Raw genomic sequence first — 26,342 nt, forward strand, 5'->3', positions numbered from 1 at the left:
TTAGATCTATACAAATAATAGATCTGTATCCTCTGATGTAATTCCTGGCATTTGCATCATTTTGAACACTGCACACAAGAGCTATATGTTTTGGCCCAGGCATCCAAAGTACTGAAGTTAGCAAATGGGTGCAGCTCAATCAAGAGCAATCTCAAAATCAGTCCCAATCTTTGACCTGCTCAAGTACTCCCTGTGAAGAATTGTTGTTGGGAGGCTGATTTAACTACAGGCTAAGTGGTGCTACTCAAGGTGCTATTGTCCAAAAGACAACTGTGATTCTTTATGAGATGCTATCTGCTCAATTGTGGTATTTTGCTGTTTGATGAATGTATTTAAGCTAATAAAGTGCAATTACAATACAGACTTTATACATGTGACATCAGATATAACATTTCGAGATGTAACACAGGCACTAGATGAAAGATTTCTAATGCCTATACTAGTCGATGTACCATGCCATTGCACTCAGAGTTAAGACCCAGAATCATCTTCAGGTGAAGTAGGATTAGTGGGCAGGAAAATAATCTGGCCAGGATGTACAATCTAATTCAGTATCATTTGAAAATCATACATTCGATTGTTATTTTTATATTTCTATTATAAATTCCTATGTTCACATACAGGATGTTATTTCTAATTGTTACTGTGTAATTACCAGTGATGGTACTGCAGCACCTCTGTTGAAGGGAGGGCGTAATTACTGTATGATGCATATCCATAGGCAGTTTCCATTCTAAATGTGGGCGTGAGAATTTATAATAGAGCAAATTGACAAGGCATGCACACAAACATAAGATTAGCATATATATGTTAATAAATATGTGAATTTAGTACATGCCTATTTTTATAAATAAGGTTACTAAATGAGAATGTTCAGTTGCTCTAGGATGCTGAAATATTAACTGGTTCATCCTTCAGAGTTTCACACTCTAACTTTAATGTTATTGCTGCAGGTAAAAAGACAATCTGTCAATGTATTTACATGTGTTACAACCAGGAAAAGGGTCTAGGGTTCCCTCTCAGCCTTCACCTGGTCATACCATAACGGTTTAATTTTGAAACACCATGTTTTTAGCTCCCCCTTAGTGAATCCTTGTTCACTGCTTTACAATTATAAGGCAAAGAAACCAGCCAAACATGTTTTCTTAGGTTTAAGGAAAAAGGGTGAACTTTATTAATCTTAAACTCTAATTTGGTCAACGCCTACGGATACGTGATGCGCCCACGCTAGCATGCATACATGATACACACATGTAGATAGAGACAGAAAACAGCAGGAGAAAAATAAAGTGGAAAAGTTTGAGGTAATATCTGAAGATGGTTTAGGTTGCTGTTCTTCGAGCTCGCTGTAGAGTCCTTGATTGTAGGTAGATCTTGCTTTTTGTTGGAGCCCAGTATTCTTCTTAAACCTTGTTCAATGTAGGAGACTTTTCTCTCTTGAAGTTCATGTGTCCTCAGTGAGTCTAGAGGCTTGTGAGAAAAAGATGGGAGCAGACATGAGAGGTCTTCTTACTCCAGGAGCAAACAGTCTTTTTCCCTGAGTTCAAACTCTGTGGCTAGTTCAAAAAACCCTAGACCAGCCAGTTAGTCATGTGACCAGCTGGCTTAACCAGTCCTGGCTATTGTGGATTGTATCACATTAGCAGTCTCTGGAATACTCTTCCATACACCTTCGGTGTCTGGTGATCAAAATCCACTGTGGGTTGAATGTGTCAGGGAATGGGCCTTTTGTATCTTCAAGCACTGTCTGTTAGTATGCAAATGTTTTTCAGCTAAGTGTCTGGCAGCCTTCTCTTCCCAGCAAGTTTAAAATCAATGTTCATATGACAAAATTAATATGCCTCATTCTTGGCAGGTGGGGGCCTGCATGGCACAAGTCACAAAGAAAACTATGTTATTTGTTGGGATATTGCTAACTATGCAGAATAGAATATTTTATCTACATATATGCTCAAGTTAACAGTTACAATAAACAACCCAACATTTAAATAAATCAATAGAATTGCAAATATCTCAGGAAATCGGGCATGTGGGATCCAAGCACATGATGGCTTTGCAGAAGGAGTAGTTGCCACTGAAGAAAAGGCTGATGACATTTGTAAGCAGTTAAAGCAATTGATGATAGCTGGAGTGGAGATGAAGACAGATGAAGGCAGTCAGTGACATTTATAGAATAGATCAGTGTGTTGAGAGACAATGCAGATGAGTCACGGCTTTCACTGCCGAAAAGATAGAAGGGCGCATAAATCAAATGCTGCATGATTAGCATCTGTTTTCTTGAACTATAGAATATCTTTAGTATTTGCATCTTAACATTAGTATTGGTCATCTATTTTCTATGTTTAGCATTTATTTTAAGGTGAATGAATGTAGCTCTTAGATTAACAACAAAACTGGAGAAAAATAACAAGGTTTCCACTTGGCAGTACGTAGCAGGAGAACGGGCAATTTTTGTGAGTTATAAAGGGAACCATTATTCTAAATATTGAGTGTAATGTAATTCTGACTAGCGTTATGCGCAGAATATAGTGGGCAAATTTTGAAATGTGACATTATTTATGGGGAAGATAAGTTGCCTTGACAAACATTAAAGAACAATGAAGAGTTCTTTACCTTCAACAAAATTGGTTACTAAATAAAGTGGCTGTATGGCATAGGAATCAATAATACATCCTCCCCTGCTATTCTTCCACCTTGATTCTATTTCTCACAACGTCAACCTATTTAGCTTTGACTATATTTAAAATCAATATTCAGAATATCATTAGAGGTAAGTGACCACACTCTAATAACCTTGAATATGATGGTACTCTCATAACCTTTTTTGTGCATAGAATCACATCTTCTATTTTTTTTCCAAGTTCCCTTAGGACAACTTCCTTGACATGGAATTATTTATTCTGCAAATAGAACAGATAGATATCACAGGTTGACAATATACAACAAATCTGCAGTGTCAATGTTTCAGAGGTTTAACTTCAATGAATAAAATCAAAAATGTATATATCATGCTCTTCACAATTCAGTTGGCTCTAACTAGTTTTGAAATGTCTGTTTTTGTTACATCTGACATTCAATTTTTCATATTCTCCTTGATGAAAGCTCCTGAGTCCTATCATTTTTAAGTGTCATGTTTGTGGTCTGAATATTTTCAGGGTTTTTCTTTCCTCCAACTCAAGCTACTCCCATTATGAAATGCTTGTGAACATTCAGCATTTGAGGATGAAATATTCTGTGTGTGATGTCTTTGAGATAGGAGGGAAGAGAAACCTGGAAGGAGACAGATCTTCCACCCACCACTTTAACTTGGATGTGCTTCAAATCACAGAAACAGTGTCATTTAAAATAAAAGAAGCAGTGCTAAAGATTTTTTTGAGGACACAACATTGGCAGGCTTAATTCAAAAGAAAATTGATTCTTCTGGGTGGTGGGGCCCACTTGCGGCTCATATGTTCTTCATATCTCCCCCAGTCCCCTGGATTTATGCTATTCTTTGCACCTTTAATGGCTTTTTCCTTTAGTTTTACATTATCTTTGTCGACCATGGCTGTTTTATTTGGTATGTAAAGTTCTTTCCCCCAGTGATATATATTGGTCCTGCGTTAAGTTAAATTATTTTTTGAATACAATACAGGGCTATAAAGAGAAAGCAGCGTAGTAGGAATAGTTTATGACTGATACCCATTGACACAGAATGAAACAGAATGGAACCTATTGGAGTAGTTGAGGAACATCCTCAGACAAACCTTTAATGTTACCAGGATATTAGTGTGACAGCCTGCCCACACAGGATCGGAAGATTCTTTCTCTTCCTGAATGTGACAGAAATCTGGCAGATCTGAGTTCTGCCCCAAATTTCAACCATCCCACCACAATTTAGCAGCATTTCCTTTGCCCCAGGGGTTGAGATTTCTATGCCAGGGGCTTTTCTGTGCTACACTGCTCTATTTTCCAAAATGTACTTCCTCTACAACAAAGTTCAGTCTTTTGTTATTTACTTGAGCTCTGTAATTGTCCTTTCATTTCTATCCGATAAGAAGTTGCATTATGTTTAAAAAGAAAATTCTGTTAAAGCGTGTGAGCATTAGAAACAGGATCCTCTATGATTGAGGCTAATTCCACCATCCAGACCCCCAAGCACTCCTGCCAGGTGAAACAGTGCACTGAATTTTCTGGGCCCTTTGGGGACATGCTTGAAGGTGGGAGGGGGCAGAATATCGAGACTGGATGGAAGCCTAAGGTCTTCGCCTCACAACCGGATATTGCAAACGATTGCTAGCATGGCAGGGGAACATCATGCCTGAATGAGGCAGGAAGTTAATTAAGCAAATTAACTAGCCAATTAACAACAATTTTATGGGGATTTTGGATTTTCCAAAGGGTGTCCCGGAAGCAGGAAGCTACAGAGCCTCACCTGTTTTAAGGAGGCAACAAGCAAGTGGCAGCTCAGTGCTGACTTCATCCGGCAGCCATTGTGACAGCCAGTGTGTTATTTCAGCGAGGTTGGAGCAGCGCGGGCACTGGCAATTACAGGCATGGAGGGGGCGGTGGGGAAAGGTGCCAGCCCTGTGGGGGCACGTTGCTAGGGTCCCATCTAAGCACTGATATGTGCTCAATAAACAAGGAGTAGGAGGGAAAGGTGGGGGTGCAGTTGGATAAGAGGTCCTGGAAACTGAAAGAGGCCATCTGCCATGGGTTTCATTCACTCAGGCTTCGGCACTCGGGAGAGGAGGAGGAATGGAGAATCAGGGAGATGCAGCCACAGGCAGAGGGAGAGAAGCATGCTCAGGGCCAATATGAGAATCTACCTTGGGGTGAGGACACAGGAGAAGGGTGGAGAGGGGCACACAACCAGGCTCCTGCACACAGAAGAGGTTACCCTCCACAGAGGGTCCGTCAGAGGCTAAGCTACTTTTAAATGTCTGAGCGGCAGTGTCACGCCTTTCCAGGGAGACTGTCATTGATCTGTGTGCCATAATGGAAGATGAGCTGACCGTCATGGGGAGTGGTGGCCACACAATGCCAGTGGTGCTGAAGGTCACCATGGCGCTGAAATTGTATGCCTCCAGATCATTCCAGGGATCCACTGGAGGTATATGTGGGATCTCCTAGTCTGTGGCTCCTTGATGCCCTTTTCAAGAGGGCCAGCGAATATGTGCATTTTTGCATCAATCCAGTCAAGCTGAGAGAGCCATTGGGGTCGGGACCATCGTTGGATTCCCCCAGATGCAGGGTGTGATTGACTGTGGACATGTGGCCATTAAGGGTCCCACAAACCAGCCAGTGGCTTTCATCAACAGGAAGGGCTTCCACTCGCTCAATGCACAACTGGTCTGCAACCACCATAGATGGATCCTTGAGGTGTGTAAACAGTTCCCAGGAAGCAGCCACATTAGATCATAAGAAATAGGAGAAGGAGTAGACCATATGGCCCATCGAGTCTGCTTCACCATTCAATACTATCATGGCTGACCTGACTGTGACCTTAACTCCACTTTTCTGCCTGCCCTCCATAATCCTGGACTTCCTTGTAGCTCAAAAATCTGTCTAACTCAGCCTTGAATATATTCAATGACCCAGCCTCCATTGCTCTCTCGGGAAGAGAATTCCAAAGATTAATGCCCCTCTGAGAGAAGAAATTCCTCCTCATTTCCATCTTAAAAGGGAGACCCCTTATTTTGAAACTGTGGCCCCCATTCTAGATTCCCCGTGAGAGGAAGCATCCTGTCAGCATCTACCCTGTCAAACCCCCTGAGAATCTTATTTGTCTCAATAAGATCATTTCTCATTGTTCTAAACTCCAATGAGTATAGGTCCAACCTTTTCTCATAAGACAACTTCTTTATCCCAGCAATCAGCCTAGTGAACCTTCTCTGAACTGCTTCAGTATATTCCTACTTAAGTAAGCAAGAGCACAAGAAATAGGAGCAGGAGTAAACCATATGGCCCTTCGAGCCTGCTTCACCATTCAATACTATCATGGCTGACCTTAGGCTTCAACTCCACTTTCCCACCCGCTCGCCTTATCCCTCGATTCCCTGAGAGACCAAAAATCTGTCTATCCCAGCCTTAAATGTATTCAACAATGGAGATCCACAACCCTCTGGGTTAGAGAATTCCAAAGATTCACAACCCTTTGCGTGAAGTAATTTCTTCTCATCTCAGTCCTAAATGATCAGCCTTTTATCCTGAGACTGTGCCCCTGTGTTTTAGATTCCCCGACCAGTGGAAACAATCACTCAGCATCTACCCTATCCAGCCCATTCAGAATCTTGTATGTTTCAATGAGATTGCCTCTCATTCTTCTAAACTCCAGAGAGTATAGGTTCAATTTACTCAGCCTCTCATCATAGGACAACCCCCTTACCCCAGGGACCAATTTAGTGAACTTTTGCTCTACTGCCTGCAATGCAGGTTTCTTACATGTGGAGACCAAAACGGCACACAGTACTCCACATGTGGTCTCACCAAAACCCTGTACGAATGTAGCAAGGCTTCTTTATTCCTATACTCCAAACCCCTTGCAATAAAGCCCAACATTTGCCTTCCTAATTGCTTGCCGTACCTGCATGCTAACGTTTTGCGTTCCTTGTACAAGCACACCCAAGTCTCCTTAAAATCAACACTTACATGTTTCACGCCTTTTAAAAACTATTCTGCTTTTCTATTCTTACGGCCAAAGTGAATAACCTCACACTTCCTTACATTATATTCGATCTGCCATCTTGTTGCTCACTCACTTAACCTGTCGATATCTCTTTGCAGTCTCTCTGTGTCCTCCCCACAACTTACCTTTCCAACTACCTTTGTATCATCAGCAAACTTGGATGCATAACTCTCCGTCTCTTCATCTAAGTCATTAATATAGATTGTAAATAGCTGAGGTCCCAGCACTGATCCTTGCAGCACTTGATCCTTGCCTGCCAACTTGAAAATGCTCCGTTTGTACCCATTCTTTGCTTCCTGTCTGTTAACCAATTCCCCACCCATGCAAATATATTACCACCAAGTCCATGAGCCCTTATCTTGCTGATTAACCTTTTGTGTGGCACCTTATTGAATGCCTTTTGGAAATCGAGGTATACTACTTCAACTAGGTCCCCTTTATCTACCCTACTAGTTATATTCTCAAAAACTCTAATAAATGTGTCAAACAGGATTTCCCTTTATAAAAACCATGCTGACTTGTTCTAATCATATTGTGTTTTTCTATGTGCATTGTTAAGACTTCTTTAATAATAGATTCCAGCATTTTCCCAATGACTGATGTTAGGCTAACTGGCCTGTAGTTCACTGTTTTCTGTCTCCCTCCTTTATTGAAAAGCGGTGTAACATTTGCCAACATACCCAAATCTAAAGAATTTTGGAAAATCATAGCTAGCATATCCACTATCTCTGCAGCCATCTCTTTAAGAACCCTATGGTGCAGGCCATTCGGTCCCAAGGGTTTGTCAGACTTTAATCCCTTTAGTTTCTCCAATATTTCTTCTCTGCTGATATTAATTTTGTTAATTTCTGCACCCTTTTTAGCCCCTAGCTTAGCATCTATTTCTGGTATGAAACTTGTGTCCTGTACTGTGAATACAGAGACAATATTTGTTCAATACTGGTGCCATTTCCTCATTCCCCATGATAATTTCTTCTGTCTCTGCTGCTAAGGGACCAACGTTCACTTTAGCTACTCTCTTCCTTTTTATATACCTATAAAAGTTCTTACAATCTGTTTTTATATTACTGGCTAGTTTACTCTCATTCTATTTTTCTCCTTTTCTATCAACTTCTTGGTGGCCCTTTGCTGGTTTCTAAAGCACTCCCAATCCTCAAATTTGCTGTACCTTTTTACAACATTGTAAGCATCTTCTTTGAATCTAATATTATCTTCAACTTCCTGAGTGAGCCAAGGATGGTTCTTTCTTGCTGAAATTTTGTTTTTCAATGGAATATATTTTTGTTGAACATTTTGAATTGTTTTTTTTAAGGTTTCCCACTGTTCATTTACCTCCATACCTTTTAGTCTATTTACCCAATTTACCTTTACCTTCCCTCATACCTGTGTAATTGGCTTTGTTTAAGTTTAAGATTCTTGCTTGTGATTAGAGTTGCCACTTTCAAACTTAACATGGAATTCAATAGAACTATGATCACTATTTTCCAGTGGATCTTTTACTATAACATTACTAATTAACCCTGCTTCATTACACAATACTAGATCTAGATAGCTTTATCCCTAGTCTATTCCACAGTGTATTGCTCCAAGAAATGGTCCTGAAAACATTCTACAAACTCATCTTCTAGACCATTCTTACCAATATCATTGTCCCAGTCTATATGAAGATTAAAGTTCCCCACAATTATTAGGCTGCCTTTGCTACAAGTGCCAATAATTGCTTGTTTAGTGTTCTGTCCAACAGTATGACAACTGTTAGGGGGGACCAAAAGTAAGGAAACAAAAACTGTATACAATACTCTAGGTGCGGTCACCAATGCCCTGTATAGATGTAGCAATACTTCCCTACTTTTATACTCCATCTCTCCTGTAATAAATGCTGACATCCATTTGTCTTCCTAATTACTTGCTGTGCCTGCATGATAACCTTTTATGATTCATGTACAAGGACACCCAGATCCCTCTGTACTGCAGTATTGTGCAGTCTCTCTCCATATAAATAATAGTTTGCTTTTCTATTCTTCCCACCAAAGTGAACAACTTCACATTTTCCCACATTATACTCCATCTGCTAATGTTTTGCCCACTTACATAACCTACTATATCCCTTAACAGACACTTTGTGTCCCTCTCACAACTTGCTTTTCTACCTATCTTTGTATCGTCCACAAATTTGGCTACAATACACTTGGTCCCTTCATCCAACTCATTTAGATCGTAAATAGTTGAGGCCCCAGCATTGATGTCTATGGCACTCCACTAGTGAGTTTGCCAACTTGAAAATACCCCATTTATCCCAACTTTGTTTCCTGGTAGTTAGCCAATCCTCTATTCATGCTAATATATTACCCCCAATGTCATGAGCTCTTATCTTGTGCAGTAACCTTTTACGTGGCACCTTATCGAATGTCTTTTGGAAATCCAAATACACAACATCAGTTCCGATGAAAGGTCATTGCCCTGAAACGTTAACTCTGCTTCTCTCTCCACAGATGCTGCCAGACCTGCTGAGCATTTCTTGTTTTTATTTCAGATTTCCAGCATTTGCAGTATTTTGCTTTTATTACACTACAGCTACATTCATTTATCCAGCCTGCTTGTTGCATCCTCAAAGGACTCTAATAAATTTGTTAAACACAATTTTCCTTTCATAAAACCAGGTTGACTCTGCCTGATTGCATTATGATTTTCCAATTGTCCTGCCACTACTTCCTTAAAAATGGATTCTAACATTTTCCCAATGACAGATGTTAGCCTAACTGGCCTATACTTTCCTGCTTTCTGTCTCCCTCCTTTCTTGAATAGTGGTGTTACATTTATGATTTTACAATCCATTGGGACCTTTCCAGAAGCTAGGGAATTTTGGAAGATTACAACCAATGCATCCACTATCTCTGCAGCCTTCTTTTAAAACCCTAGGATGCAGGCTATCAGGTCCAGGGGACTTGACAGCCTTTAATCCCATTAGTTTTCCTAGTACTTTTTCTCTAGTGATAGTGATTGTTTTAAGTTCCTCCCTTTTGCCTCTTGATTTTCTACCATTCTTGGGATGCTTTTAGTGTCTTCCACTGTAAAGACAGATACAAAATACTTTTCAAGGTCTCTGCCTTTTCCTTGTTGCCCATTACTAATTTCCAGTCTCATTGTTGAAGGGGCCGAGGCTTACTTTAGCTATTCTATTCCTTTTTATATACCTGTAGAAGCTCTTGCTGTCTGTTTTTATCTTTTTTGCTAGATTGCTAGATTACTCTTATGCTCTAATTACTCCTTTTATTTAGGTCATCCTCTGCTGGTTTCTAAAATCTTCCCAATCTTCTGACCTACCACTAACCTTTGCAGCACTGTATGCCTTTTCTTTCAATTTCATATCCTCATTAATTTCTATAGTTAGCCACAGATGATGCATCCTTCTCAGAGTCTTTCTTTCTCAATGGAATATCTTTGTTAAGAGTTATGAAATATCTGCTTAAATGTATGCCACTGCTTCTCTACTGTCTTACCTTTCCTAAAAGAAGTGGCTAGTGAGATAGTTGATGCGTTGGTTTTAATTTTCCAAAATTCTCTAGATTCGGGGAAGGTTCAATTAGATTGGAAAATAGTGAATGTAACTCCGCTATTCAAAAAGCGAGGGTGACAGAAAGCAGGAAACTACAGGTCAGTTAGCTTAACATCTGTCTTAGGGAAAATGTTAGAAGCTATTATTAAAGAAGTTATAGCAGGGCACTTAGAGAAATTCAAGTAATCAGGCAGAGTCAACGTGATTTTGTGAAAGAGAGATCATAAATAACTAATTTATTTGAGTTCTTTGAAGAAGCAACATCTGCTGTGGATAAAGGGGAACCAGTGGATGTATTATACTTAGATTTTCAGAAGGCGTTTGGTAAGATGGCTATTGGGGAAAATAAAAGCTCATAGTGTAGGGAATAACATATTGGCATGGATCGAAGATTGGCTAGCTAACAGGAAACAAAGAGTAGGCATAAATGGGTCATTTTCTGGTTGGCAAGATGTAACAAGTGGTGTGCCACAGATATCAGTGCTGGGGCCTCAACTTTTTACAATTTACATAAATGACTTGAATAAAGGGACCAAAGGTATAGTTGCAAAATTTGCTGATGACACAAAGATAGGTAGGACAGTAAGTTGTGAATTCTGTCTGGAGTAGGGCTGGAAACCACAAATTTCTGACTCAGAGCCAAGGCTGACACCTCACTAGGTTTAATCTAATGTACCATGGTGCTAAAAATCTACTTTATTCAACAGCATGATGAGCACATTAGCATCCCCAATATTATTGCATTCAAATTTTAATATATTTCAGATTCACTTTCTCATTGCCCTTGGGAAATATAGCCACAGATGACTCCAAGGGTCGAGTTTCATTGACACCCTCACAAAAAACAATAAATATTTAAAGAAAAATTATTGTAAAATGCCTAAAAGCACAAACCCATGTAGGTTATTACCGAAAAAAAGAAAACTAATAGCTAATAGCTGATGGCAAGTCCAAAGACTTTTTATGTATTGTAATTTATATACTTCCTGAAATCCATTAAAATTGTGCTTAAAGATTATTATCTTGTCCTGCCTACAAACTTAAATTAACGTGTCACATAGGTTTTTCTCAGATGGTGATTTTCCTAGCTAAAATATAAATTTCATAAGAAAGGCAACTCGAACTTGAAGAAGGGTCACTGACCCGAAACGTTAACTCTGCTTCTCTCTCCACAGATGCTGCCAGACATGCTGAGTATTTCTAGCATTTCTTGTTTTTATTTTACATTAAAAACTCTATTGCTCTTAATGTATAAAAGCAAAAATCGGAGCAGAGAAATAATCTTTGGGTCTTGTATTTTATTCTATATAGATAAATAAATGTGCAATTTGTATAGTTTGAGGAAAAACAAATCTCAAGTGTAATGCAAATAAGTAAAAGGCATGACAAACGACTCTGCTGTGCTGCTATAAATCTAGACTGGAATTCACGTATTCTGATTTATTTTATAAAGCACCCTTCTAACTTATTTATAGGCTTTGCTTTTATTTTGGGGAAGTGTTTTACAGATAAAGCTATATTGGATTGTTACGTTTGCAGCTACATTTATGATGGTAATTTTCTGATTTTGCATTGCAGACAAGGAGCCCGTCCAGCAGCTTGTAATTGGAAAATTACCTTCAGAGTATAATATTTTTGCTAATCTTTATTAATCACCATTTACCTCCTTTCCCTTTTTCTGCTCAACTAAAGATGACGACTCAAAGCTGAGGTACAGCTTGAAAGGAGCCTGTCAAACCTCAGCCACTGGAGCAAGTATAATCATTGGCAGAGAACACAGCAGAGCAATTGACTGCAGAGGACATCAGAGCTTAGTCTGATAGTCATTGTACATGTCTGACAAGGAGAGTTGGATAATAATCATGAGCAGCACTGCTTCACAAGCCAAAGGGACTGAATATGATTGTGCCCCACGCCACTTTACCCCTGTCCCGAATAATTCAGAACTGACTGTGGATTGAACCTGAGATCTTCCTGGTCCATATGGTTCAACTATGTATTGTGTTAACATTAAGAGCATTTGTTAAAAATACAAAATAAGTATCCAATATATATTGTCAAGAAATATATATGGTTATATGCAATGTTTTACAGTGGAATGGCAGAACATCCAAGCAAACACTATGGGAGATAATAAGCTGTAAAATGAGATAATAAACTTTTGAAAAACTGAATCCTTAAGTCAAAAGGTTAATAGCAAATTGATACTACTGTTGGCCAACTCCTGTTGAATAAGTTGTGAATTACTTTGAGTATGGTAAAGTAATAGTTATGTTACTGGACTAGTAATCCAGAAGGCTGAGTAATAATCCAGAGAACATGTGTTTAAATCCCATTATGGCTGCTTGAGAATTTGAGTTCAATCAAAAAAACTGTAAATAAAAAGCTGATACCAGTAAAAAAAAAAAAATCACAAAACTATTTAATTGTTGTAAAAACCCAATCCCCTTAGGCAAGTGAATTTGCCTGGTCTGGTTTATAAGAAATATATGACTTCAGTCCCAAACCAACATGATTGTCTCACAACTGCACTCTGAAATTGCCTACCAGCCACTCAATTCCTTCAAAAACATTACAGAGAATATTAACATTGACATAAATGCTGGCCTAGCCAGTGATGCCCTGTGAATGAATTTCTTTAAAGTTATTTCTTGTTTAATTACAAAGAGCAAATTTAGTATTTACTTTACAAATAAGCCATTACAAATATACTGCTGGTTAGGTGTTTAATACATTATTCTGATTATTTGTGATTATGAGGGGCTTAGTAAAGTGCATAGATTTACTTCCCTTAACAGGTGGCTTCATAACCAGTGGGGCATAGATTTCAAGTAATTGGTAAAAGGATTATAGTGGCATTGAGGAGAAATTTTTTTCACTTTGAAGGCAGTGGGAGTTTGGGACTCACTATCTGGAAGGCATGTGGGTGATCGGGTACATGGAAGAGCAGGGAGGGAGGGGGGCAGGACACAGGGTGGAGTGATCGGGTGCATGGAGGAGCAAGGGAGGGATGCTGCCTAGTGTCTGACATAACATGGGTTATGAAGCCAAAAAAAATTATGAGGGGAGGCTGGTGCTGAGGTGAAAACTGAAAATTAAGGAAAAGTAAGTCCAAAAAACTTTAAGGATTTTCTGTAGCTGCGATCAACAGATAATTGCAAAGGTCGCTGATCCTTGGGGCTTGCAACACAGAAAGATTTATAGACATGTGGCTCATGGTGCTTCTGAGAGTGACGGCATGTCCCATCTGTGAAAGTCCATCCCTGCCACATGATTGCATGTGTCTCCCATGCCTGTCACCACACCTTGAATTTGCATGTAAAATTGCATGCAAAATGGGAAAACGGGCGGAAGCGGAAATGCTGACAACTCCCGGTTCCACCATCAGAAACGCTGGGGTACTCATAACATCCCGGCCATATGTTAATCTGTTAATTGTATGTCAATGCTTTGATTATATGCAGGTGAAGAGTGTTAACTGAGGTCTTAGTTGAGTACGTACAAGCAGACAGTCACTGAGACTGGTGGAGGGTTTTGAGTGAGGAGCTATATGTTTGTAATCTTTTTATTCCACACAATAAATGAGAAACTGAGTAAAGATAGGCTCCAGCATTATCCTTCCACAGCAAGCTATCTGGAATTTAACATGGTAGTAGAGGATGGTTGCCTGAAGCTGAAGGTTGGAAAATGGGATTTTTTTGGCTAGAAATCTAAAATCTCAAGGGCTATTGTGGAAAATATGGCAGAAAGCAACTGTAAATTGTCAGGGTATGATTACCCTCCAGTGTTTTTGGAGTCTGAACCATATGACCAGTGGAAGAATTAAGTGGATATGTGGACACAGGTTACATTTCTACCAATGCTCAATCGATGCTTCAGGCGGGATAGAGAGGGAGGTAAAAGGGGTGGAGGAGTTGCATTACTGGTCAAAGAGGATATCACAGCTGTGCTGAAGGAGGGCACTATGGAGGACTCGAGCAGTGAGGCAATATGGACAGAACTCAGAAATAGGAAGGGTGCGGTAACAATGTTGGGGCTGTACTACAGGCCTCCCAACAGCGAGCGTGAGATAGAGGTACAAATATGTAAACAGATTATAGAAAGATGTAGGAGCAACAGGGTGGTGGTGATAGGAGATTTTAATTTTCCCAACATTGACTGGGATTCGCTTAGTGTTAGAGGTCCAGATGGAGCAGAATTTGTAAGGAGCATCCAGGAGGGTTTTCTAGAGCAGTATGTAAATAGTCCAACTCGGGAAGGGGCCATACTGGACCTGGTGTTGGGGAATGAGCCCGGCCAGGTTGTTGAAGTTTCAGTAGGGGACTACTTTGGGAATAGTGATCACAATTCCGTAAGCTTTAAAATACTCATGGACAAAGACGAGAGTGGTCCTAAAGGAAGAGTGCTAAATTGGGGGAAGGCCAACTATACCAAAATTCGGCAGGAGCTGGGAAATGTAGATTGGGAGCAGCTGTTTGAAGGTAAATCCACATGTGATATGTGGGAGGCTTTTAAAGAGAGGTTGATTAGCGTGCAGGAGAGACATGTTCCTGTGAAAATGAGGGATAGAAATGGCAAGATTAGGGAACCATGGATGACAGGTGAAATTGTGAGACTAGCTAAGAGGAAAAAGGAAGCATACATAAGGTCTAGGCGGTTGATGAAAGACGAAGCTTTGAAAGAATATCGGGAATGTAGGACCAATCTGAAACGAGGAATTAAGAGGGCTAAAAGGGGTCATGAAATATCTTTAGCAAACAGGGTTAAGGAAAATCCCAAAGCCTTTTATTCATATATAAGGAGAAAGAGGGTAACTAGAGAAAGGATTGGCCCACTAAAGGACAAAGGAGGAATGTTATGCTTGGACTCAGAGAAAATGGGTGAGATTCTAAACGAGTACTTTGCATCGGTATTCACCGAGGAGAGGGACATGACGGATGTTGAGGTTAGGAACAGATGTTTGATTACTCTAGGTCAAGTCGGCATAAGGAGGGAGGAAGTGTTGGGTATTCTAAAGGGCATTAAGGTGGACAAGTCCCCAGGTCCGGATAGGATCTATCCCAGGTTACTGAGGGAAGCGAGAGAGGAAATAGCTGGGGCCTTAACAGATATCTTTGCAGCATCCTTAAACACGGGTGAGGTCCCGGAGGACTGGAGAATTGCTAATGTTGTCCCCTTGTTTAAGAAGGGTAGCAGGGATAATCCAGGTAATTATAGACCGGTGAGCCTGACGTCAGTGGTAGGGAAGCTGCTGGAGAAGATACTGAGGGATAGGATCTATTCCCATTTGGAAGAAAATGGGCTCATCAGTGATAGGCAACATGGTTTTGTGCAGGGAAGGTCATGTCTTACCAACTTAATAGAATTCTTTGAGGAAGTGACAAAGTTGATTGATGAGGGAAGGGCTGTCGATGTCATATACATGGACTTCAGTAAGGCGTTTGATAAGGTTCCCCATGGCAGGCTGATGGAGAAAGTGAAGGCGCTTGGGGTCGAAGGTGTACTAGCTAGATGGATAAAGAACTGGCTGGGCAACAGGAGACAGAGAGTAGCAGTAGAAGGGAGTTTCTCAAAATGGAGACGTGTGACCAGTGGTGTTCCACAGGGATCCATGCTGGGACCACTGTTGTTTGTGATATACATTAATGATTTGGAGGAAAGTATAGGTGGACTGATTAGCAAGTTTGCAGACGACACTAAGATTGGTGGAGTAGCAGATAGTGAAGGGGACTGTCAGAGAATACAGCAGAATATAGATAGATTGGAGAGTTGGGCAGAGAAATGGCAGATGGAGTTCAAACAGGGCAAATGCGAGGTGATGCATTTTGGAAGATCCAATTCAAGAGTGAACTATACAGTAAATGGAAAAGTCCTGGGGAAAATTGATGTCCAGAGAGATTTGGGTGTTCAGGTCCACTGTTCCCTGAAGGTGGCAACGCAGGAAAATAGAGTGGTCAAGAAGGCATACGGCATGCTTTCCTTCATCGGACGGGGCATTGAGTACAAGAGTTGGCAGGTCATGTTACAGTTGTATAGGACTTTGGTTCGGCCACATTTGGAATACTGCGTACAGTTCTGGTCGCCACATTATCAAAAGGATGTGGATGCTTTGGAGAGGGTGCAGAGGAGGTTCACCAGGATGTTGCCTGGTATGGAGGGCGCTAGCTATGAAGAGAGGTTGAGCAGATTAGGATTATTTTCATTAGAAAGACGGAGGTTGAGGGGGGACCTGATTGAGGTGTGCAAAATCATGAGAGGTATAGACAGGGTGGATAGCAAGAGACTTTTTCCCAGAGTGGGGGTTTCAATTACGAGAGGACACGAGTTCAAAGTGAAAGGGGAAAAGTTTAGGGGGGATATGCGTGGAAAGTTCTTTACGCAGAGGGTGGTGGGCACCTGAAATGCATTGCCAGCGGAGGTGGTAGATGCGGGCACGATGGAGTCTTTTAAGATGTATCTAGACAGATACATGAATGGGCAGGAAGAAAAGAGATACAGAACCTTAGAAAATAGGCGACATGTTTAGAGAGAGGATCTGGATCGGCGCAGGCTTGGAGGGCCAAAGGGCCTGTTTCCTGTGCTGTAATTATCTTTGTTCTTTGTTCTTTGTTCAAAGAGGAAACAAGGTATGGCTTTGACGTTGTCACTTCCTACCAAAAGTAAAATTCAAAATAAAATGCTTTCTGAACTTGATGCTCGTCAGTTGGATACTGATGAAGGGTTGGATCTTCTGTTAGAATTCGTGGATGAAATTTACAAGAAAGATGACCTATTGAATGCATATGAGGTCAGACTTTGACGGATTTCAGAAAACAGATAGTTATTCAGTGGAGGAATCAATGTTTACTAGATTTAGAAATACTACAGATACTGGAAGCAGGCATAAGTACAATGGAAGAGTTAAAGACAGGAGGAATGAGGATGAAAGCACCTTGAGCAGGTCTGAATATTACAGTGGAAGACAGAATTGGAACAGCAATCATAGGCAAATGAATCCCAGGAATGCCCAAGGAACAGTTAATAGGTGCTTCAGATATGACTCAAAGTATCATTGTACAATGAACTGCCCTAAGTGGAGGGGCAGAGTCTTCAAAATCACATACGACACAGAGAATCTGAGGCAGAAGAGGAAGATACTGATGGATCTGAACGAATTGTGCTACTCACAAGGAGTTTTAGTCCTGTAATGAATGTGTTGGTTCCAGATTCGTTCAACTGTGCTGTACTGGATAGTGCCTGTACGTCAACAGTATGTGGAACTGATTGGTTACAGTGTTATCTGGATTCACTCAGTAATGAGTGGCGCAGTGGTTAGCACTGCAGCCTCACAGCTCCAGCGACCCGGGTTCAATTCTGGGTACTGCCTGTGTGGAGTTTGCAAGTTCTCCCTGTGACCGCGTGGGTTTTCGTCGAGTGCTCCGTTTTCCTCCCACAGCCAAAGACTTGCAGGTTGATAGATAAATTGGCCATTATAAATTGCCCCTAGTATAGGTAGGTGGTAGGGGAATATAGGGACAGGTGGGGATGTGGTAGGAATATGGGATTAGTGTAGGATTAGTATAAATGGGTGGTTAATGGTCGTCACAGACTTGGTGGGCCGAAGGACCTGATTCAGTGCTGTATCTCTAAATAAAATTAAAAATAAATAAAAATTTTAAATGAGGATCGATGCAAGGTTCAGGAGTATAAAAGTACTACCAGTTCTCGGTTTGGTGATGACAACACATTGAAGTCACTGACGAGAGTAGTAATCCCATGTACAATAGCAGGAGTAAGTCACTTTATCAGAACTGATGTAGTCTCCAGTGAGATAACCTTTACTGTTGAGTATGCCTTTAATGAAAAAGGTACAGATGAAACTTGATGTGGAGCATAATAAGGCGATTGTTTTTGGGAAGTCAGTGAATTTGCAGTTTCCCCAGTCAGGGCATCATTGTATCCCCTTAACCTGGTATTTCTGGTCAGAGTGTTAGAGAAGTATTGATTGCATCAGGTGTTAAGAATCAGAGAGATAAAAGGCAAATTGTCTTAAAGTTAGACAGACAATTTGCTCACCCTTCTTGTCAGAGATTAAAAACCCTATTAAAAGATGCAGGTGTGATTGATGTAGAGTATACGAGGATAATAGAAGAGATTAGTGAAAAGTGTGAAATTTGTAAAAAGTATCGGAGGACACCATCATGTCCTGTGATCAGCCTTCCATTGACACGTGACTTTAACGAAGTAGTTGCCATGGATTTAAAGGTATGGGACAAAGACAAGAATATTTTCATTCTGCATTTCATAGACTTAACAACTAGATTTAGTCTTTCTACAATAATAAATAGTAAGGACAAAAGGGTGATTTTCGACAAAATTATGGAGAAATGGATAGTAACTGGGCTTGGGGCAGCTAAGTTTCTGACTGATAATGGAGGAGAATTTGCCAATGACGAGCTCAGAGGTATGTGTGAAAACATGAACATTATAGTTATGAATACTGCAGCTGAAAGTCCTTTCATCAATGGGCTTTGTGAAAGGAATCATAAGAACACAGGAGCAGGAGTAGGCCATTCAGCCCATTGAGCCTGCTCCACCATTCAATACTATCATGGATGATCATCCACTTCAATCCCTTTTTCCCACACTATCCCTATATCTCTTTATGTCATTGGTATTTAGGAATATGTCAATCTCTACTTTAAACATACTCAATGACTGAGCTGCCACAGCCCTCCGGGCTAGAGAATTCCAAATATTCACAACCCTCTGAGTAAAGAAATTTCTCCTCATCACTGTCTGAAGTGGTTTCCCCCTTATTTTGAAATTGTGTCCCCTGGATCTAGACTCCCCAACCAGGGGAAACATCTTAGCTGCATCTACCCTGTCTATCCCTTTAAGTATTTTGTAGGTTTCAATGAGATCACCTCTCATTCTTCAAAATTCTAGAGAATACAGGCCCAGTTTCTCCAATCTCTCTTCATAGGACAATCCCGCCATCCCAGGAACAAGTCTGGTGAACCTTCGTTGCACTCCCTCTATGGCAATAATATCCTACGTAAGGTAAGGGGACCAAAACTGCACACAGTACTCCAGGTGTTGTCTAACCAAGGTTCTATACAATTGAAGCAAGACTTCACTACCCCTGTACTCAAATCGTCTTGCAATAAAGGCTAACATACCATTAGCCTTCCTAATTGCTTGCTGCACCTGCATGTTAGCTTTCAATTACTTATTGACGAGCATACCCAGGTGCCTTTGTATATCTACACTTTCTAATCTCTTACCGTTTAAGAAATACTCTGCACATCTATTCCTCCTACCAAAGTGGATAACCTCACATTTTTCCACATTATATCTCATCTGCCACATTCTTGCCCACTCACTAAGTCTGTCCAAATCCCCATGAAACCGCTTTGCATCTTCCTCACAACACACATTCCCACCTAGTTTTGTGTCATCTGCGATCTTGGAACTATTACATTTAGTCCCCACATCCAAATCATTGATATGTATTGTGAACAGCTGGGACCCAAGTACCAATCCTTGCAGTACACCAATAGTCACAGCCTGCCAACCCGAGAATGACCCGTTTATTCCTAATCTCTGTTTTCTGCCTGTTAACTAATCCTTAATCCATGCCAGTATATTACCTCCTATTACATGTGCTTTAATTTTGCTAACCAACCTCCTGTGGGGGACTTTATCAAAAGCCTTCTGAAATTCCGAGTATACTACATCCACTGACGCCCCTTTATCAATTCTGTTAGTAACATCCTCAAAAGATTCCAACATTTTTGTCAAACATGATTTCCCTTTCATAAATCCATGTTGACTACGCCCAATCAGATCATTATTACCCAAGTGTTCATTTATCATATCCTTTAGAATAGATTCTAACATTTTCCCTACTACTGATGTAAGGCTAACAGGTCTGTAGTTCCCTGTTTTCTCTCTCCCTCCCGTTTTAAATAGTGGGGTGGCATTTATGTCCTTCCAATCTGCAGGAACCGCTCCAGAATCTATAGAATTTTGGAAGACGATCACCAATGCATCTACTATCTCCATAGCTACCTCTTTCAACACTCTGGGATGTAGTATATCAGGTCCTGGGGACTTATCAACCTTAAACTCCATTAATTTCTCCAATACAACCTTCTTACTAATACAGATTTCCTTCAATCCGTCATTCTCCCTCGTCTCTGGGATCTCTAATTCTGGGAGATTTCTTGTGTCTTCCTTAGTGAAGACAGACACAAAGTAATAATTTAGCTTCTCTGCCATTTCTCTATTCCCCATTATAAATTCTCCTGACTCTGCCTGAATTGGACCTACATTTGTCTTAGCCAAACGTTTCCTTTTTATATACCTGCAAAAGCTTTTACAGGCCATTTTTATGTTTTTTGCTAATTTACATTCATATTCTATTCTCCCTTTCTTTGTCAGTTTCTTGGTCCTCCTTTGCTGTATTCTAAAATCCTCCCAATCCTCAGGTTTACTGCTATTTCTGGCAACTTTATAGACCTTTTCTTTTAATCTTATACGATCCTTAACTTCCTTTGTTATCCACAGTTGACTGCCTTTACTTTTGGGGTTTTTGTGCCTTGAAGGACTATAGATGCTGTAAACTATGTAATAATTCTTTGAAGACCATCCATTGTCTGTGCACTGACATACCTTTTAATGTATTTTCCCAATCCACCTCAGCCAATTTTCCCCTCATACATTCATAATTTCCTTTGTTCAAATTTAACACCCAGTCTCGCAGTGGTTGATGAAATGTGCAAGTTGAGAACTGCCCTGGCATGGGAATTCATGCGAAGAATTCACTTCAGATGGTTGGAGGATATAGTCCCTATCAATTGGTCTGTGGGCGGAATCCCAAATTGTTTTCTGTACTGTGCAACAGTCCTCCTGCTCTAGAAGCTACTACAATTAGTTCCATTTTTTCTACATATTTGAATGCTTTACATGCAGGGAGACGGGCTTTCATCAAGGCTGAGATCTCTGAGAAAATTCGCAGAGATCTGAGGCATCAGAGAAGGCCATCTGAGGCAGAATTATTTCAGGAGATTTTGTGTATTATAAAAGAGAGAGCCATAGGGAATGGAAGGGCCCTGGTAAGGTAATCGGTCGTGATGGTAAGACAGTAGTTATCAAGCAAGGAAATCAAACTGTTCAGGTTCATCCTTCATGATTAATCGGGGTTGATTACAAAATCTCAGAATCTGAGCAGCTGATAGAGGAAAAAGAGGCACCTTGTTCCCAAATACACATGTGCTTTGTGATGAAGGTACTGAGCCACAGAATATGGTAGATCAAGAGTTGGATAGTAATGTGATCGATCATGATGCTCAGGAAAGAGCTATCGCATTCAAAGGATAATTGCCCCGAGTAGGTACCTGGGTGATATATATTCCAGAAAGGTCGAATAGATGGAGGAATGCAACAATTGTGGGACATGCAGGAAAATCTACAGGCAAGTATAAATTTGGTTAAATGTTCGAGATGATGGCCAAGAAGCCAGAGCCACGGACTGGCAGAGTGTGGTGAAAGAGTGGAGGGTAAGAAAGAGCAGTACAAGTTTTGATAGTGGGTCTGGCAGTGACTCTTTCACAAGGAAGCAATTACGTACTGGAGAAAGAGCCTTCGATAAAGTGCGAGGGAGATCTTCTAGCTGTAGTACTGAAAGACATCAAAGTGCTAATAGAGGCCATCGTTTGAACAGATTCCACAATGAAATGAAGGCTAGAGAGCAGTCTCGGAATAGAACTAGAAGCAGAAGTCCTCATGGTCGTGAAGTTTTAGTGGCTGCCAATAAACTTGAGGATAAACTAATAAGAGAAGCAAAGCATAAAGAATTAGAGAGTTGAAGAGAGTTTGAAGTTTATTCTGAGCTACCAGATAGGGGACAGCCAGCCTTGTCAGATTGATGGATTTGTACTTAAAAAGTCATTCTAGATGGAACTTATAAGGCTAAAGCGAGGCTAGTCACAAGGGGTTTTGAAGAGCGACTGGGTGATACCGATGTTAGAGTGGACTCTCTCACAGCTGGAAAAGTAATCATAAAAATCTTTTTGGCTCTTTTGGCTACATATTCATGGGAGTGTAGATCCATCAACATAAAAGCTGCATTTCTGCAGGGTGATATTTTTCAGAGAGAAGTGTATCTGAAACCACCCAAAGAGGCAGCAGATGCAGAAGGAAAACTATGGAAACTGAATAAATGCATCGATGGCGTTAATGATGCTTCCAGGGTGAGGTATTTCTCGGTGAGATCTGTTTTGTTGAAAATTGGTTGTGTTCAACTATAAGTAGATCCTATAATGTTTTATTGGTATCATAAAGGGAAACTTTCAGGAATCTTCATGATGCACGTTGATGATTTTTTATGAGGTGGTACTGCAGATTTTGAGAAATATATTAATACGATTAGGGCAGAATTTAAGATTCGGAGTCAGGCTTGTGGGGCCTTAAAATATATTGGTTTAGATATTAAGCAGACTAAGTCTGGAATAAGTTTGAATCAACAATCCTATTTAGCGAGTGTTACTCCCATCCCAGTTAATCGTATTCAGTCATCACAGAAAGTTGATGATATAACTAAAACAGAAACTGAGCAATTGCAAAGCTTAATTGGTCAATTAAACTGGTTGTGCTCTCGGACTAGGCCTGATGTTATCTATGGTGTGCTGGATGATGAAACATCCAAAAGTTGAGAATGTTTTTAAGGGCGAATAAAACATGAAAAAAATTAAACCTGGAGAAATGTGTACTGAAGTTCCCACCCTTAGGTGACCCAAAGAATGTGAAGCTAATAATTTTTAGTGATGCTTCACATGCCAACCTTGCTGATGGGTATTTGAGTGCAGCTGGCTTCATAATATTTCTGATGGGTGAAAATGGGAACTGTTGTCCTTTAGCTTGGGAGGCTAAGAAAATAAAACGGGTTGTTAAAAGCACGTTAGCTGCGGAAACACTGGGTCTTGTGGAGGCAGTGGACATGGGGTTCTATTTGTCAAATATTTTGGGTGAAATTCTGAACAAGGGACATACTGAAGATAGGATACCCATTGAATGTTATGTAGATAATCGTTCTTTGTGGGACAATGTACACGCTACAAAAAGTGAGAGTGAGAAAAGAATATGCATTGTCTTTGCTGGATTGAAACAAATGCTGGCGAAAAAGGAAATCTCCAAACTTAAATGGGTAGATGCAAGTCATCAGCTATCTGATTGTTTCACAAAGAGAAATGCTAGTAGAAAGAAATTGTTAGGGTGCTAGTGGAGGGGTGTCTCACAATGTAATACTTTGTACCCAATATGGAATTTATTTTGATTTATATTAAAATGTTCTTTGAGCATGTTAATACTTTATGCATAATATGGAATTTATTTTGAAATGTTTTTTGAGCATGTTAATCCAGGTTGTATTGTAAAAGAAAGAAGCAAACCCATTAAGCTGTTAATTGTTTATCAATTGTTTGATTTCTGCAGGTGAAGTGTGTTAATTGGGGTCTTATTTGAGCACTTATAAGCAGACACTCACTGAGACTGGTGGAGGGTTTTGAATAAGGAGCTACAAGTTTGTAATCCTTTTACTCTAAATAATAAATATGAAACTGAGTAAATAAAAGCAAAATACTGCAAATGCTGGAAATCTGAAGTAAAAACAAGAAATGCTGGAAATACTCAGCAGGTCTGGCAGCATCTGTGGAGAGAGATACAATAAATATGAAACTGAGTAAATATAGGTTCAAGCGTTAACCTTCCATAACAAGCTTTCTGGAATTTAACACATAGTGTTAGATTTTCTATTGAATTAAATTGAAGTTAGATTAGTCAGGTTTTTAAAGGGCACAATAAAACTAAACTGTTAACCTTTTGCACTTAATTATTTTCCAGTGGGTTTTTAACTGCTTAGACATTGGACATAGAGGACATTGGTGAGATCACATCTGGAGTACTGTGTACAGTACTGGTCTCCTTATTTAAGGAAGGATGTAAATTCTTTGGAGGTAGTACAGAGAAGGTTTACTAGACTAATACCTGGAATGGGTGGGCTGTCTTACGAGGAAAAATTGGACAGGCTAGGCTTGTATCTGCTGGAGTTGAAAAGAGTAAGAGGCGACTTGATTGAAACATATAAGATCCTGAGGGGTCTTGATGGGGTGGATGTGGAAAGGATGTTTCCCCTTGTGGGAGAATCTAGAACTAGGGGTTACTGTTTAAAAATAACGGGTCTCCCATTTAAGACAGAGATGAGGAGAAATCTTTTCTCTGAGGGTCGTGAGTCTTTGGGATTCTTTTCCTCAAAAGGTAGTGGAAGCAGAGTCTATGAATATTTTTAAGGCAGAGGTAGATAGATTCTTGATAAGCAAGGGGGTGGAAGGTTATCTGAGGTAGGTGGGAATGTGGAATAATCAGTTCAACCATGAACTTATTGAATGGCAGAGCAGGCTCGAAGGGCTGAGAGGCCTACTCCTGCTCCTAATTCATATGCTTGTATGTATGGACTGGGAGCATGGTGACCAGGTTCAGTTGCCTTCTAGACAGCATTAGTTTGCAGGTTTTCAAGTTGGAAAACTTACTTTAACAGGAGGACCACGTGAAGGTTGCTGTCTTCCCCACCGCCCCCCCCCAATTGTGACCGATGCCACCCAATCAGACCATTGCCCACATATCTTGCCCTGAGAGATTCATTCTTGGTAGCATCACAACAATTCACACTGCATCAGCTGAAGCTGTTAAATGGATTGTTAACCTCGATATTGAACTACAACTGCTTCCCCAGCCATACATTGGAACATAGGAGTCCATCAGCTTCTAGTCGGCTGCTGAAGTGTAGATGGTCCACTGCAACTCGCAAACACAACTTGCCAAAGATTGTGGCTAGAGGGGTTATAAACAAGAAGCACACAATATCCTGAAATAAAATCTGCTTTTCATGTTGTGGGCCTGAATTTCTTAACCACTCTATTAATGGTCTAGGTTTACACTCCACTGAAAACTTGAAATGGCAGAGTTCAGAGTAACTGGTGTTTGAAGAAGAAAGCCAATGCTTTAGGCAGCTTCTATGAATAGTTCCTCGGGTTCCTGTATATTCAGAGGGGGAGAGCAAATCTTCCTGGCTGCTGTCCTCATGGCAGATCCAGCACCTAGGTCTTGCACAAATATATATACTTACTTATTGGGACTGTTGTCGAAGCTCTTGAAATCATTACATTATTCAACTGTGCACAAGTAGTTTTGATATTCAACTCTTCATTGACATCAGCCTCTCCATTTATTTAATACACTCAGCTTACACATTTGGAAGTATGTCACTGTCATTTTTTTTCCATCTCTGGATTCCATGAGCTGAATTCTTTCCCTTGCCTCCACATTTGTAGTCCATCCAATCTGCAGCCAAACCATTGTTGATCTTTGTATAATATGTCTTCCATCCCATTTTCTAAGGATTCTTACTTTGGACATTATTTACATGGTGACTAAATCTGTTTGTGTGGTTATTTGTAGTTGTGCTGTTGTGTAGTGGTCAAGGGTTTCTTGAAAATGTCATAAATCCATAGTTAGCAATGACAGCAATTGCGATTCAATCAGCAATTTATTGCTTTCTCACGATTTTTATTTTTATGATATATTTTTTCGCCTTAGACTCATTAAGCAGCCAGCTATACTTTTAAGGGCAAAGTAGTGCACCAGAAAGTCTTTTATTTCCTTGGTAATTTGATTTACTAATAGGAAGTCAAGAACTTGAATTAAACTTCTCTATGTGGGCTGTATATACGTTTTTATGAGTAACAACTTACTCTCTCTTTAAGTTCTGAAACCTTATGTATTTCTGTCACTGAGGGACTGACTCTGCAGACTTGTTACAGTGTGTGTGGAATTGCTGTGCTTCCCATGCAACACATTCCATTAGCATGCTGCCCTGACCCACATCTGAGCTTGTAAGGTAAAGCCATTTAAATGATTAGACAGCGCTGATGGAGGGATTGGGATATTCAGCACAATTTGAAAGTAAGTAGTTTATATTGGTGTGAGGGCAGGGGTGGAGTAGAAATTCTTCCAGTCTTAAGAAAGCCTGAAACTAATTTTAAAGCCTTAAAGCTTTGTGGGAAGCAAAGAATTGGCAGT

General features: G+C 40.3%; 1 protein-coding gene across 1 annotated transcript in view; it reads left to right on the forward strand.

The window, feature by feature from the left end:
* LOC137371955 (inactive dipeptidyl peptidase 10-like) overlaps positions 1-26,342 on the forward strand; it is a 939,618-nt gene that overhangs the window by 617,576 nt on the left and 295,700 nt on the right. The gene's annotated exons all lie outside the window — the stretch shown is intronic.

This window comes from Heterodontus francisci, chromosome 7 (genome assembly GCF_036365525.1).
Source record: "Heterodontus francisci isolate sHetFra1 chromosome 7, sHetFra1.hap1, whole genome shotgun sequence".
NCBI lineage: Eukaryota > Metazoa > Chordata > Chondrichthyes > Heterodontiformes > Heterodontidae > Heterodontus > Heterodontus francisci.